Below are 13,719 nucleotides of genomic sequence, written 5' to 3' on the forward strand. Positions count from 1 at the left end.
AGGCAGTTTGGCTGCTTTAAAGCTTAGCTCCTAGTCTCTCATGTCTTCTGGTGGCCTCACATTCAAGCCACATTGCAGGCCTATATGGCCTCTTCCAATGTATGCCCCGACTCCAATGTGTCACACAATAAACATTTCAGACTTTTGCAATCCCTCAGGACTCCACCTGGATCCTAGACAGTCACTGCCTTAGATTTTGAAGTGAACTGCCTGAGTCCAGCGGGTTCACAACAATTCAGACAGCAATGGACCACTTCACAAAGATGGCACACTTCATCCCCTGCACTGGCACCCACTCCTGCCTCTTTGCTGCCTATCATCCTCAGACAAATAGTCAAGTGAAGAGAACCAATGAGATTTGAGAGCAGTATTTTTGGTGCTTCATAAACCTCCACCAGAATGATTGGTCCTTGCTTCTAGCTCAGGCAGTGTTTGAATACAATGGTTTGTGTACAAAGTTTGTGTACAAAGCAGAACAAGTTTCTATGTGGCAAAGCCCTTTTATTTCAAACTATGGGTTCTCCCCTGGGTTCTACCCAGAGCTACCCACACCTTCCCACAACCCAGGAGCCCTAGACTTGACACAACAGACATGTCAAACCCAAGATAGCCTAAAAGTTCACCTGGAGGATGCCAAGAAACCATGTAAGGATCATCAACAACAGGAGGGGTCCACACTTCTGGTAAGCCAGAAGGTATGCCACTTGATGAAAAACCTACACAAGAACAGGCCGTTTCATACATTTGGTTATCAATCCCTTGGCAGCTATTGAATTTCCCGGCAAATGAACCCAGTTACCTTTGAACACAAATTACTTCATTCTCTCCAAATATACTCAATTTTCCATGTATCACTCCTGAAGCCCACCATTCCCTCACCACTCCCAAACACCATCCCACCCTCCGTTGGTATGTTTTTAAGACCAGGGTGAGTATATCATCCATGAGATCCTCAGTGCCAGAATCAGGCAAAAAGTAGACTTTGGTATCGTGTAGACTGGGAAGGCTGTGGTCCTGAAGAGTGCTCCTGGGAACAGGTGTGAATATTGAGACTCCTGATCTGGTAAAAGCTTTCCACAAAAAACACCATGGAAAACCTAGACCACTGCAAAAGCAGCAAAGAATCCTGTGGCACCTTATAGACTAACAGACGTTTTGGAGCATGAGCTTTCGTAGGTGAATACCCACTTCCTCAGATGCATGTCACATATAAAACCTAGTCTATAAGGTGCCACAGGATTCTTTGCTGCTTTTACAGATCCAGACTAACACGGCTACCCTCTGATACTAGACCACTGCCTACATATTTGAAGAGGACAGGGGTGATGTAAGAGTTTGCAAACCTCAAACCCCAGTGCTCAGACCATGGATACCATCCAGCCACTCACCTGAGCCAGTGGAGAAGTTCAGCCAAGCTTTAGCTCACAAAGGCCTTGTCCACAAAGCTCATGACTGGAGGAGTCATCCAGCCTCGCTGATTGGCTGGGACATACTACATAAACAGGTCCAGGAAGTTGCCTGAGAAACTAGGTGAATCCCTGAATGGCTGCTACAATGGTTTCTGTATACTTGCCTGATTCCTAAGCCCTGCTGTGCAGCCTGGTTCTTGCCCTCCTTATCCCACATCTGCATTTGTTCCTAGTTTCCGCTTTCCTGCCTTGCTCCACATCCCTGGCTTGACTCCTCACTCTGACTCTAGTTCTGACCTTTGATATGACTCCTGATTCTGTCTCTGGATCTGAACTTTGGGTTGGCATCTGACTCTGATCAAGGTTCCAGGCTCCTGATTCTAACAATTAGAAGTAACTGTCCATGCCATAGTCCCTACATATAGATAGATAGACAGGATTATTATTCTGATGTAGATACATTCACACTTGGAATTGGAAAGAGACCTTGAATTCATTTTATATTAAAACCTAGAAGAATATGAAAATAGTGAAGATGACAAAACAACAAAGACAGATATATACTATATTAGTAATCTGATGATTCCATAAAAACCTTTGATAATCTATCTACCTATCTATCTATCTACACTTTTTTGATGAACACACATAAAAATGTCCGTTGTTTGGACTGACATTGTAGCAATCTTTTTGTCTAGCAGTTTGTAAAGTTATGCAAAATTCACAATTTTTTCACTATAATTTTTTTATACAGAAGTTTTCATAATGTTGCTAAAACACAATTGTAACATTTCAAAAGACATTGAAAAAATTGTAAGGCCTTGGCCTTGTAGTCTTTATTTAAAAAGTTTTGGGGAAGATTTTTTTCCCACTCAGGTAGAGGACCTAGCATCACTTCTGGAGTTCTGCCACGGAATATGTTTACCAGTTGAAAAAGATAAGAACTGGCTCCAACTTCAGCGTAATCCCTTCTTAAAAATCTACATAAAAGATGTGCCTTCAACCTTTGCCATGGCAATCTCTCTGTGGGACCTCTACACTTCCTTTCCCACTTTTGTTTCCTCTGGCACAGAGTGCACTTGGAAAACACTTGGCAGGAGCAGAGGGAATGAGAGGCAAGGGAGCATCAAGGAAATGGGAGATGGGTTCTGGTAAAGAAAGGCCATGTGCAATTGAAGGCGTGTTAGTGAGGAGACCAGACGTAGAGAGGAAGAATGGCAAAGATCTTGTTTAGGAAGCACACAAAGAACCTAGAGCTGCAGGTCAAGGAAGCACATACTGTGAGGAGACTCCAGGTGAGAAAAGTATCAGAGGGTAGCCGTGTTAGTCTGGATCTGTAAAAGCAGCAAAGAATCCTGTGGCACCTTATAGACTAACAGACGTTTTGGAGCATGAGCTTTCGTGGGTGAATACCCACTTCCTCAGATGCATGTAATGGAAATATCCAGGGGCAGGTATATATATGTGTGCTAGCAAGCAAGCTAGAGATAACGAGGTCAGTTCAATCAGGGAGGATGAGGCCCTGTTCTAGCAGTTAAGGTGTGAAAATCAAGAGAGGAGAAACTGGTTCTGTAATTGGCAAGCCATTCACAGTCTTTGTTCCATCCTGAGCTGATGGTGTCAAATTTGCAGATGAACTGAAGCTCAGCAGTTTCTCTTTGAAGTCTGGTCCTGAAGTTTTTTTGCTGCAGGATGGCCACCTTAAGGTCTGCTATAGTGTGGCCAGGGAGGTTGAAGTGCTCTCCTACAGGTTTTTGTATATTGCCATTCCTAATGTCTGATTTGTGTCCATTTATCCTTTTCCGTAGAGACTGTCCAGTTTGGCCGATGTACATAGCAGAGGGGCATTGCTGGCATATGATGGCGTATATTACATTGGTGGATGTGCAGGTAAATGAACCAGTGATGGTGTGGCTGATCTGGTTAGGTCCTGTGATGGTGTCGCTGGTGTAGATATGTGGGCAGAGTTGGCATCGAGGTTTGTTGCATGGATTGGTTCCTGAGCTAGAGTTATTATGATGTGGTGTGCAGTTACTGGTGAGAATATGTTTCAGGTTGGCAGGTTGTCTGTGGGCAAGGATTGGCCTGCCACCCAAGGCCTGTGAAAGTGTGTGATCATTGTCCAGGATGGGTTGTAGATCCTTGATGATGCATTGGAGGGGTTTTAGCTGGGGGCTGTATGTGATGGCCAGTGGAGTCCTGTTGGTTTCTCTCTTGGGTTTGTCTTGCAGTAGGAGGCTTCTGGGTACACGTCTGGCTCTGTTGATCTGTTTCCTTATTTCCTCATGTGGGTATTGTAGTTTTGAGAATGCTTGGTGGAGATTTTGTAGGTGTTGGTCTCTGTCTGAGGGGTTAGAGCAGATGTGGTTGTACCTCAGTGCTTGGCTGTAGACAATGGATCGTGTGATGTGCCCGGGATGGAAGCTGGAGGCATGAAGGTAGGCATAGCGGTCGGTGGGTTTTCGATATAGGGTGGTGTTAATGTGACCATCACTTATGTGCACCGTGGTGTCAAGAAAGTGGACCTCCTGTGTAGATTGGTCCAGGCTGAGGTTGATGGTGGGGTGGAAGCTGTTGAAATCATGGTGGAATTTTTCCAGAGTCTCCTTCCCATGGGTCCAGATGATGAAGATGTCATCAATGTACCGTAGATAGAAAAGGGGTGTGAGTGGACGAGAGCTGAGGAAGCGTTGTTCCAGGTCGGCCATGAAGATATTGGCATATTGTGGGGCCATGCGGGTGCCCATAGCAGTGCCACTGATCTGGAGATATATATTGTCATCAAATTTGAAATAGTTGTGTGTAAGTATAAAGGCACAGAGCTCAGCAGCCAGTTGTGCTGTGGCATCATCAGGGATAGTGTTCCTGACAGCTTGTATTCCATCTGTGTGTGGGATGTTTGTGTAAAGAGCCTCTACATCCATGGTGGCTAGGATGGTGTTTTCTGGAAGGTCACCAATGCATTGTAGTTTCCTCAGGAAATCAGTGGTGTCGCGGAGATAGCTGGGAGTGCTGGTGGCATAGGGTCTGAGTAGAGAGTCCATATATCCAGACAGTCCTTCAGTGAGAGTGCCAATGCCCGAGATGATGGGGCGTCCAGGATTTCCGGGTTTGTGGATCTTGGGTAGTAGATAGAATAACCCTGGTCGGGGCTCTAGGGGTATGTTGATTTCTTCTGGTGTTAGTGTAGGGAGTGTCCTGAGTAGATGCTGTAGTTTCTTAGTGTATTCCTCAGTGGGATCTGAGGGAAGTGGCCTGTAGAATTTGGTATTGGAGAGTTGTCTGGCTGCCTCCTTTTGATAGTCAGACCTGTTCATGATGACAACGGCACCTCCTTTATCAGCCTCTTTGATGATAATGTCAGGGTGGTTTCTGAGGCTGTGGATGGCATTGCGTTCTGCACGACTTAGGTTGTGAGGCAAGCGATGTTGTTGTTCCACGATTTCTGCCTGTACCTGCACATCCACCAATGTAATATAAGCCATCATATGCCAGCAATGCCCCTCTGCTATGTACATCGGCCAAACTGGACAGTCTCTACGGAAAAGGATAAATGGACACAAATCAGACATTAGGAATGGCAATATACAAAAACCTGTAGGAGAGCACTTCAACCTCCCTGGCCACACTATAGCAGACCTTAAGGTGGCCATCCTGCAGCAAAAAAACTTCAGGACCAGACTTCAAAGAGAAACTGCTGAGCTTCAGTTCATCTGCAAATTTGACACCATCAGCTCAGGATGGAACAAAGACTGTGAATGGCTTGCCAATTACAGAACCAGTTTCTCCTCTCTTGGTTTTCACACCTCAACTGCTAGAACAGGGCCTCATCCTCCCTGATTGAACTGACCTCGTTATCTCTAGCTTGCTTGCTAGCACACATATATATACCTGCCCCTGGATATTTCCATTACATGCATCTGAGGAAGTGGGTATTCACCCACGAAAGCTCATGCTCCAAAACGTCTGTTAGTCTATAAGGTGCCACAGGATTCTTTGCTGCTTTTACAGGTGAGAAAAGATATTTTTGGACGTCTGTGACAGATTTGTGAGGAGTGATGGGATCATGAATTTGTCATCAGGAGCAGGGAGGGATTCGTGAATATAAAGAGTTCTGTCTGGGAGCCAGGAGCCTGTTTTAAAATTCACAGCTATGTTGTGGGAAGCCTGGAGCACATTGCTGGATAGTCTTGAGGAGAGTGTCCAGAGTCACATTAAACCAGGTTATTTTGTGGAACTGGGAGTTTACTCTGAGTCAGATAAAACCAAGAGACTGTCAGAACATCTATGGGGAGGGAAGGTTGTAATAATCACCTTTTCTGGGTGATGAGAAAATCTCAGTTTGCCAGGAACTTGTGAGTTTGAAGGCAAGGCACACTCTCACTGGGAAATATGGAAGATCCTAGGGCATTGTGATTTGTTGCTTGGATTTTGGGGTAAAAGGGATAGACATGGGGAGCCTGTTTGAGCATGGTGGAGAATAGGTCAAAGTGGGCCTGGAACCTGCAGAGAAGAATGGGGATTGAAGGATCCTTCCAAGCAAAAGCTCATCAGCGTCCCCTGAAAGGGGTCTAAAGTTTTTATGGGCAAGTGAGCATGAGCGTGTTTAAGACTCTTTGTTTTTTAAAAGCAATAATGTTTTCTTGTACAAATAATGTTTTGAGCACACCCTCAGGCATGTTATTCATCTGAGAAGGACCAATCTCTCCATCTGGATTATATAAGGCATTGACTAATCTCCCACCTCCCAGGTATGCCAACTGATACATCATAAGAAGAGGGATCTACTCACTGTAATATAGATCACATGAGACAACAATAGGTGATTCTGTTTCACTATATGTACAACTGATTTATAAACATAGTTTTATAATTATACTTTATTGAATTTAAGAGAGATCCAGTATCATTCTGTGTGTGTTTGTTCAGAAATTAATGAATTCTGGCTGCAACCTAAGTGATTTTGGAAAAAACAAACAAACAGAAAGTATATATTTAAATACATCTATCATAATGTAGTTTTTAAAAACATAACTAATGTGTGTGTTTAAAATCATATTGGTTAATTATATGATTCATTAAAAATACTCTTTGAAAATTCTCATGTGTACATCTATATTTATTATGGTTACTTTTCCTATTGAATAAGGAGTTACATAGCAATGACATGGGAGAAAAGTAGTGCTAGTGTTTTAGGAAGTCTATTAGTCATTACAGTTGGTTACTTGAGTGTGGAATTTTCAGTCTTATACTGGTTTTCTACATTCATTTCTAACTGGAAGTATATAAAACGAGCAATTTGCCCTTTGGAATTTTCATCTGCCATATGACATAGCTATTTTAATAAGAAAAGATAATTTGTCCATAAGAAGCAAACAGTTTCTAGTTAGACTCAAAATAAAAATAATTATTTTCATTACAGATTGAAAACTTCTCAAAAACTACATTAAGGAAACCTGCCAGTGGAATTTCATAAGAACTAATTTGTTATTTTATAGCGTCAGCTGTAAAGATCAGTTCATACACCCCAGCTTGCAGAGACTGGGACTCAGTATACTTTTATGGCACAATTTTTGCTCCATTTCCTTTTGGGTTTAACTTTACTATATTTCCTTCATTCATTCCAAGCGATTGCATAAATAAATATTTTTGACTGAGAAAATAAAGGGAAAATATATATGAAAAACTATGCCTTAAAAGTCGTACGCAAATTATCAAAAAACTGGCCTTTTTCATTTGTATTAATAAATATGTGGTTTTCTTTCTTGCCTAACTTACTTTCTTATTATTTTTAGCACAGAAGATAAACTGTCTGAATCTCTCTTAGAAGTCGAGTCATTTACAGGAAGTGTGGAAGAGCTGGAGAAGGTAGAGAACAGCTAGTAAGGAAGAAATGAGCTCTGTCCAGAAGCCAGGTGCTAATGAAGTGGTGTCCACTCCATTGTGCTATGAAGTGAATGGTTCCTGCTCCAGAACGCTTCACTCCTTTGGCATCCAGCTGGCCATCTACATGGCCTGTGCCATGGGCATGCTGCTCACCATACTGGGGAACCCGATGGTGGTGATGGCAGTCTCCCATTTCAATACCCTACATACCCCCTGTCATAAACAGAGTGTTAAGGGTTAATGTCTCTTATACCTGTAAAGGGTTACAAGCAGGAAACTGGACACCTGACCAGAAGACCAATCAGAAGACAAGATACTTTTAAATTCGGGTGGAGGGAAGTTTGGGTGTGAGTTCTTTGTTCTTTGTTCTTCTCTCGGAGGGTCTGAGAGAGACCAGACATTACTACAGGATCTCTAAGTCTCTTTTCAAGTAGTGAGTAAAAAACAGGCTGTTTAGGTGTTTTTTTAAATTGTTTTACTCTATTTGCAATTGTGGATCTGGCTGGTTACCTTTTATATGTGTAGTTGCTGGAAATATTTTGATTTGATTTGGTACTGGGGGGAAAGTCTCTTTCTGGTATCTGTAAGTTGTAGGACCCTGTATATTGACATCTTGAAGTTACAGAGATAATTCTTTACTTTTTCCTTTTTTTTATTAAAATAATTCTTTTTAGAGAACCTGATTGATTGTTTTTTCTCTGTTTCCCTTGTTTTATCCCAGGGAATTGGGATAACTCACCAGGACGGGTGGGGAGACGGGAAAGGGAGAGATAAAATCTCTCTCTGTTTTCCTTGAATCTGTTTGCCTCTTTGTGGAAGGGAAGGGAGATGCTTCTCTGTATGGTGATTTAAGAGGTTAGATCAGTATCTCAGGATAGCCCAGGGAGAGAAGTTCTGAGAGGGGGAAGGTGGGGGAATGGTTTATTTCTCCTTGCTTTAAGAACCCAAGGGGTCTGGGTTCTTGGGGTCCCCAGGGAAGGTTGGGGAGGTCAGAGTGCCCCAAAATACTATATTTTTGGGTGGTGGCAGCCTATCAGATCTAAACTGGAAATTAAGCTTAGGGAAATTCATGCTAGTATCTCATTTTCTGAACTCTAAGATTCAGATCTGAGAAAGAATGCTATAACACCCCCACCAACTTCTTACTATTCTCCCTGGCCCTTGCAGATCTCCTCCTGGGGATAATGGTGCTGCCCTTCAGCACTATCCGATCTGTGGAGAGTTGCTGGTATTTTGGAGATGACTTTTGTAGGCTGCATACCTTTCTGGACACTGTCTTTTTTTTTACCTCTATGTTTCATCTGTGTTTTATTTTCATTGATCGTCACTATGCTATCTGTGATCCTTTGCTCTACCCCACTAAGTTTACCATAAGAGTGGCATGCGTATATATAGCGATAGGATGGGGAGTCCCCATGATTTATACTTTTGTCTTGCTCTATACCAATGCAATTTAAGAGGGGTTGGGCCATTTCTTACAAGATATGCCCTGTGTTGGTAGATGTCAGCTGCTGTTCAACAAGCTCTGGGGCTGGTTGAACTTCCCTCTTTTCTTCTTTCCCTGCCTCATAATGATAACTTTGTATGTGAAAATATTTATTGTGGCAAACAGACAAGCTAGACAGATGAGCAGCATGAACAAGAGTGCTGGATGTGGGCTACATTTAGGAGCATCAAAGAGGGAAAAAAAAGGCAGCTAAAACTCTTGGTACAGATATAGGAAACTATCTCCTCGCTGGCTGCCCTTTACTATAGACACCATGGTAGACTGTCTTCTAGATTTCATTACCCCACCATAGAATCATGGAATCATAGAATATTAGGGTTAGAAGAGACCTCAGGAGGTCATCTAGTCCAATCCCCTGCTCAAAGCAGGACCAACACCAACTAAATCATCCCAGCCAGGGCTTAAAAACCTCTAAAGATGGAGATTCCACCACCTCCCTAGGTAGCCCATTCCAGTGCTTTACCACCCTCCTAGTGAAATAGCTTTTCCTGATAACCAACCTAGACCTCCCCCACTGGAACTTGAGACCATTGTTTTTTTTGTTCTGTTATCTTCCACCACTGAGAACAGCTGAGCTCCATCCTCTTTGGAACCCCCCTTAAGGTAGTTGAAGGCTGCTATCAAATCCCCCCTCACTCTTCTCTTCTGCAGGCTAAATAACCCCGGTTCCCTCAGCCTCTCCTCGAAAGTCATGTGCCTCAGCCCGTAATCATTTTCATTGCCTCTGCTGGACTCTCTCCAATTTGTCCACATCCCTTCTGTAGTAGGGGGACCAAAACTGAAGACAATAGTCCACATGTGGCCTCACCTGTGCCAAATAGAGGGGAATAATCACTTCCCTCGATCTGCTGGCAATGCTCCTACTAATACAACCCAATATGCCGTTGGTCTTCTTAGCAACAAGGGCACACTGCTGACTCATATTGAGCTTCTAGTGCACTGTAATCCCCAGGTCCTTTTTCTGTTTCTGCTCCGACCACTAGGCCAGTACCCCACTACCACCCTCTCCCTTGGTGATAAATAAATTCACTACATAATAGTCTTATTCATACACAATCCCTATACACAAAAAATAACTGTTCATAACCCTCTATGTATGCTGAATGCATCAGCCTATTTCTTCCATGCGCCGTTGTGCCTGATAGTCTGACAACATATCTGTGAATTGTTCTGAAATCATGACTCCTGCTCTGCCTGTCCCAGCAGTGACTGCTGCTGTCTGCAGATCCAACAATTTTTGTTCAAATAAGTGTTCTGTTCATTAACTTTCCTTATTCTGACATACTATAGCTAAAAGATGTAGTAACTCATCAATCCCTGTAGATTTATACAATGCCTGCTTATGGCAAGGATATATCATTTTCATCTGTAAATACCTCTGCATGGTTTGCATGATCCTCTTACCGTATGAACTGTTCTGGATTGGTGTTTTATATACCTTTCTGGAGTCCACAGATAAACGCAAGTAAAAGTGGGCAGCACATATCAGCCTTTCTGCTACATTCCCAGGCTAGAAGAAAATTAAAGAACACCCAAGCAATCTAAATACCTGGGGTATGAATCCTTAGCTGAAAATCTCACAAGAACAAGTTTTCTTTTCACCTAGGTGTTACTTACTGTTCTGAGTTCTAATTCAGCAGAGCAACTTAAGCATTTGTTTAACTCAGTAGAACCGAACCTTGTGTTCAAAGTGAAGTAAGTGCTTTAGTGCTTTGCTCACTAGGGATGGTCTCATGAGGCCTTGGATAGAGCTAAGGATACAGTGAGAACAGTTTGCCTTGTGGTATTTCACTACTTGTGTGTCTAGTTGTGGCTTGAATTTAGATGTGCAGAAACACATGGTGAGAACGATCTTTTAGGACCCTTCATAATGTTTAAGGGATTGAAATGGTCAAAGGCTGAACTGTGGAAATGGAAAAAGGAGAACAAGACACCTATAATTTCTAGCATATTTTGCCCATTCCTAGATGTAACTGATCATCCTTGGATTCCCTGTCTTTTATAAGGCATTCCCCTGTTTTAGAAGTCATTACACTAGTTGCTTTTTTTCATTTATCTCAATTGAGACTTAATTATTATAATTTAACATCTACATTGCAATAGAACATAGAGACCTCTCTGACAGGTTAGGGTCCCATCGACATTAGAAAATAAGGGTTTTTCCCCCATGGAAAATATCAATGAAAATGAAAAATCTTTCATTTCAGTTGGAAAATGTTTAGGTTCTTTGCTACTTTAATGCCTCCTGGGCGCTCTAGTTCAAGTGCCTCAGGCCCCATTCTCCTCTATAAGCTGTGCTTCCTCATTGGACTACATCTTCTGTGATGTGCCACAGTCTCCCCTCTGGCTGAGTAGAGGTTATATAGAATAGAGTTCCATGGCCATGGTGCATTATGGGAGATGAATTCTGGCTGTGGAAATTGGAATGGAGTGTGGTGAGAGGAGAATTGGAGTGTCAGGCACTCTAATTACAATTCCCATGAGACCCTGTGGCAGCATTTCAGATCTGAAGTATTTTGGACTTGGGATGAAATATTTTTGCTTGTGGCCTTTCAGTTTTTGGATGAGAAATTGAAAATTTCCACTGAAAACAGACACTTATTGTAAAAAATATGTCTTTAGACAAAAAACGAATTTTCCAAAAATAATTGACAGATTATTTTCTATTGGCCCTACTCAGCAGAGTAAATGACAACCCCTGTCCCATGAATCTTATAAGTTATAATTTAAAAGACCTCCCATGGCTTTATATTTAACATATTTAAGTAGTTGTAAAGTTCATCTTTCCATTTCCAATGTGGCTGTGAACCAAATTAAATAATCTCCTCACTGGATTGTTTGTGCATACTTTTTCTCAGCTGCAGCAGCAGAGAAGAGTTACAGAGTAAATCTGCCAAAGTAAAGACACGATAGGAGACTTGTGAACTCACCAGAGACAGCTACAGGTCTTCTTTGTTGTATATATACTAGTAGCATCCCAGTTAATCTGATAAGAAAAGAGGAAAAAAATCAAATGCATTTTCATTGAGAATTGCCACAAAGGAGTCTCATGGAGAAAAAAGCAACCAAAAAAGCTTTGTAAGGTAATAAGAAAAAAAGTTATGCACATTTTACAAATAAACTCTAAAACTGTTCATTGATTTGTATCGGAAGATTTTCTAACTGAAATGAGAATGGAAACAAAAGCAAAAATCACAGCTGCAAATGTTTTCCATGAAAAGATGAATTATAGAGAGATATCAGGTAAATCATCTTTTACTCCCATGTAATGATGTAACCAACTGAATTTTGTAAAGTACTAGAAGAACTGCAATTTATTTGATTTTCCAATCTCAATAATGGAATGACTGTAATGACAAAAAGTTTTCTAGTGTTTCATTCAGAGGAAATGTTTGTCTCTGTATCATAAGAATAACTTGATCCACGATGTAGAATAAAGAAGTCAATTGAATCTTAAAATGTGTGGCAAGATCGTTGAGAAACTGTCTAGAGATGAACAGCTGTATCATCAATAATTTATGTTATTCCAATGACAGATAAAAACATCTGTAAATGGTATTAGTGAGCTGCTAATTACCATTGTGAGGACTGCAGAGCTGGGCTAGAAAGTTGTTTTTCATGAGATTGCAGTCTCTGAGAGTTTACTTTTACAAAATCTGTTACTGAGCAAACATTATGATATTTCTTATGCATGTTAATGTCATATATCATTTCAAAGTACTAAAGCAAGATACTATACTAAAATCCTTTTCTGCAAACACTCTTATTCACAGGTGGCTAGACCTATTGATTTCAGTAGCCCTGTTCATTTGGAATAAAGTTATACACATGCTTAAATACTTGTAGGAATAAACTTTATTAGACATAAGGTCTAATATTAATTCCATCAAAGTCATTTTTAAACTCTCAATGACTTTAATGGGGTAAGGTTTTGGCCTACAATAGATACGATACTTTCAATATCTTTGGTGTAAAAAGGAGAAAGATCACAAAATGTTACGCATACACACAGCATAATTGCCTATTGGGGGCATTCATACTACAAGGTTGTTATATAGGATACAGACTATAACAAAGCTACGTTTTGGTATCAGCCGGGCATACCCGATGTAAACCTGCAATACGTTTATAATGGCAAATGTTCATATTCTTATCATACAATGGCGTTTCCAATGGATTTTAGAAAAGTATGCCAGAAAGCTTTCATGTACTTTTTGATCCAGAAATAGCTTAATGAACCTGACAAGCTGGGAGAAAGAAAAGAAAAACAGGAATATGTGAGGGACAAATAAAGGGGATAGATAAAACAGGAGAAGGGATATGGACCTATAGAATTGAAAGGAGGAAGAAATGGGACTTGCAGATGGGGCAGTTTGTTTGATTAAGATCTGTATTCTGTTGAAGAATGAGTCCCTGACGTATACATACTTTAAGCATCTAACTAAATTTGGAGACCTTGTAGCATGAGAAACTCCCAATAACTTGAGTCTTATGGTTTATGATGTCACCAGGAACTCTTGTTGGCGTTACTGGCCAAACACAATTCCTTATTTTACCACTATGAAACTCCCAAACTCTAATAACATATAGATAACATGTGTACATTTATGTATATATGTGTGTGCACACACTATCACACATAGTCGCCACCTTCAGACTCCATCACTTTAATTCTATTACAGTAGAACCTCAGAGTTACAAACACCAGAGTTACAAACTGCCCAGTCAATCACAAATCTCATTTGGAACTAGAAATACATAAGCAGGTAGCAGAGACCGAAAAGTAAAAAAAAGGAAATGTTGTACAGTACAGTACTGTGTTACATGTAAATTACTAAAAACTAAAAGGAAGGATTTAAAAAATGGGATTTGACAAGGTAAGGAAACTATTTCTGTGCTTGTTTCATTTAAAATTAG

General features: G+C 41.1%; 1 pseudogene; it reads left to right on the plus strand.

Annotated features, from left to right (window-relative positions):
• Nucleotides 1–7,302: 7,302 nt before the first annotated feature.
• On the plus strand, nt 7,303–9,094 carry LOC127049264 (trace amine-associated receptor 5-like; annotated as a pseudogene).
• Nucleotides 9,095–13,719: the final 4,625 nt, after the last annotated feature.

Source organism: Gopherus flavomarginatus, chromosome 4, assembly GCF_025201925.1.
Source record: "Gopherus flavomarginatus isolate rGopFla2 chromosome 4, rGopFla2.mat.asm, whole genome shotgun sequence".
NCBI classification, from domain to species: Eukaryota; Metazoa; Chordata; order Testudines; family Testudinidae; genus Gopherus; species Gopherus flavomarginatus.